This window comes from Phalangium opilio, unplaced genomic scaffold (genome assembly GCF_054372755.1).
Source record: "Phalangium opilio isolate 3A_F unplaced genomic scaffold, DU_Popi_V2 ptg001170l_1, whole genome shotgun sequence".
Taxonomy (NCBI): Eukaryota; Metazoa; Arthropoda; class Arachnida; order Opiliones; family Phalangiidae; genus Phalangium; species Phalangium opilio.
The window spans coordinates 3,200,581-3,203,875 of NW_028324255.1; the positions used below are offsets into that span (position 1 = coordinate 3,200,581).

General features: G+C 35.8%; 1 long non-coding RNA gene across 1 annotated transcript; it reads left to right on the forward strand.

Annotated features, from left to right (window-relative positions):
- Window positions 1-1,883: 1,883 nt before the first annotated feature.
- On the forward strand, window positions 1,884-2,983 carry LOC149584175 (uncharacterized). The gene is made up of 2 exons (XR_016380332.1): window positions 1,884-2,121; window positions 2,758-2,983. It is a non-coding gene; the product is annotated as an uncharacterized LOC149584175 (long non-coding RNA).
- Window positions 2,984-3,295: the final 312 nt, after the last annotated feature.

Here is a 3,295-nt window from a genome sequence, read left to right on the forward strand (position 1 = left end):
ATACTCACGAGAGGGCAGTTCGTAGAGCGAGAACTCTGATGACGTTTGACACGTAAAACCAACTTTTAAAACATTCCCTTTCTCCCTTTGTGAGAGTTAAGTTTGACAGTTGTTAGTTTAAAGAGTGCTGGCAATTCCTAGTCCTCCCTGGCCGAATTAATTGCTTACAAAAGTGCACTGCGGTTTAATCGATTGATTTTTTATCAAGTGGTAACCTAGCTTTAAAAGACAGTAAATGAAACATTTTCGCAAATTCTCTTTAAGAGATAACTTAAGATGATCTATCTATATTTGATTCGATCCAATTCCTTGAGTACAAAATGAACACTTGATTTCATAATTTGTTAAATACCTCTGTCAATCGTGATCACATCAATCAAACTACCCGTGAAACTGCTTCCACTGGCAGCTTTATGCATTAAATAAGGTTTCAGATGTAAATTCAGACGATACTGAAAACTTATTGGTATAATTTATTGCCCCTAAGACTAAATATTCTAAAATACGCTTTAAATAATGTTATTTGAAGGTTTCATATAAAGCTTCATTTCTTGAAATTTTTGAAAACAATATAGTATATTTTACTTGTAAGAGTTGTTTCTGATTTCGAGACTGAAAGAATTTGTTGGTCTTAAAATATATATTATACACGTTTGCTTTATTTTAAATCCAAATTTATGAGAAAAAACACTTGCGATAAAATTTTAAAGGTCAATTTGGGGAATGTTTTTTCTGAGCCTCCGAGATGATCTAGGCCCGTCTGTGTCGATTTTATGTGGGGAAATATTTTGACCCAATAAGTGTACTAGATGGCGTTTTTATTACAGTTGCGAAGGGGGTCTTCCATAAATTGTCGTTGATATTTTAGAGTACAATTATAAAAAAATTAACGTAATTTTTTAGGGGCTATTTACTTTTTATTGAATCTTTTGGTTAGATTGTGTGGACAGCAAAATTAATTATGAGATTTTAACATTCTTGTCTTTTTTTAGTAAAACAAAACTTCTTGAAGTTGCTAATTCACAGTTTTATTATACCATAAGAGGATTTTTTTTACTCCTTCGTAACCTTTCATTTTTTTAACCTTTGCTATTTTATCCTTTACTTCTTTGGCATGATTGTTTAATAACGGTCTTCGGAAATTTTCTAAAACATTTTCTTACTATCCACCGCTCCACGTCTATGCCTTGCCATAATATTGTAGCAGTCGACGGGTTCTAGAGGCAGGACTTATTTTTATTTTACGATTCTAAAAGCGCCTCCAGGCGAGAAAACACGTCGAACTAAATTAGTTAAAAAATATTCTCTCTTCGCGATAGGCACGGGCCTTGATCATTTCGGAGGCTCTAGTTTTTTCATATGTTTGAAGAAGAGTTTTGTAAAATAACTTTACGTTTCAATAAGTTCCATATTGCGAAAATACCACGAAGGTTAAAGGGAGAATTCTTTTCCTACAAGTTTTGTGGTGCCTAACATCGTTCGTTATGCTAGTTAATCTTTCATCATACATCACCTCCGAATACTCGACGGAAACTAATTTACCTTCCTTCGATTCAATCAATGACATCTACCGATATCCTTTTGCCAAACCAATATTGGTGAAAGGAACAAGCAGCACGTCATTTTTCAAGGTGAGACTCTGTCAATTTTTACCTCTCCGATTGAGGATGACGCCACGGAGAGGTATTACACTGGTCGTGTCGGGGTGTGCGTGGGTCAAAGATAACCCAGGGTATAAATAATCTTCTCTTATGGAGTTGAAACTCGGAGGTCCCTAAAAAACAGAAATGTATAATATAAGGCCGATTTTGATATTAATCAATATTTGCAGAAGGTTGATAATCCAGCTTTCCGAGAACTTATGAGACGCACCGATATGAACCCCAAATTTTCGGATCAGACAACGGATTTTATAAAAAGAAATTCGGAAATCCATCGTGGCATTGAAAAAAGGGAGCTCTTTTTGGGAACCAGCTTCGTTCGACTCTGGCCTATTGTGAGAGAAAGATTTACACGAACGGGGAATTGCAAGATGAAAACTAGACCATTAAGAATCTCTAACAGAGTAATTCTGTTTCGTCGGAATTGTTCGAGAGCCATCGTCACAGCTGTGAACAAAAGGTTATATGAAAAAGCTCTTTTGAAATATGTGTACATCTAAAAACGCTCTCCTAATACTAAGTTTACTGTATTAGCAAAAGTATATATGTATATAAAAACAAAAAACATACTTCGTTGAAACTTACTCGCACCGTGTAATATGAGAAGCCCTCACTTATCATATAAAAGTGTCGACCCCCTCTGCATTTGATTACCTTCCCGAGAGTGGCACAGGGGAACAAGCCGTGAATAGGCTCATAAAGTAGCAGATGCTGGCTCTAGTACCAAAAATTAACGTACAAATTGGATGTACTACTTTTTTATAAACCAATGTCGTCAAGCAGCTCTACCCCGATTCGTTAGTTTCTGTAGGCGGTTGAGCTGAGGGTAGTTTGCTAATAAGTTTACATGTCGTCTACAGCCAAAGGCAAGGAATTGTTAATGAAGTATTCTTTTTTTGTTTATATATATACTTTTGGTATTAGCGACTGCCACCCAACAAAAGGGAGTTTTTAATTGATTATCGCTTTTGAAAAGGGTTTCCTATAATTGTTATCCAATTTCTTTAAATACCTTATTTGTATTCCGTAAGCATGCGTGAAGTTTTAAAACTAGACAGTTCCATACATAGCAACACTGTACATCTTATATTAACAGATTACGTCAACTGATTGAATGTCATTGTTTCGAGGATTTCCATCCAACTTCGAGACCAGAACTTCATCCTTGTCAACTCCCCGAAATTCCAGAAGCATTTTCGGTCATAGACATTTACATGTTGCTGGTTTTCTTTCGTGTTTGCATCTTTGGTTTCACACTTTCTCTATTCGCGATATTTTTCGAGTTGATGTATTATCGTGCAATTTATCATTAAACGTTTCCAACCAAATTATCAAAGGGTAAGCTTGATTTTAGTTTACCTTTCCTTATTAAATGGGCTGACAATTTCTAATAGCTTTTATCCCACACAGTTTTCGATTTGGCATTCCCAGCCAGGTGTATCCCCTATAGTTTTCTTCGAACCGCGTACAACCTTTCAACAATTTCATTTGACTTTCAAAGTATTTACCCTCCCCTGCTAGTCCAGAATTTAAATTGGAGCCCATGATAGGTCCAAGATGATCATTCTCAGTGGCAATGAAGGCACTGCTTTTAACACAAATTAACAAGACCGCAAATCATGCGAAATATCATG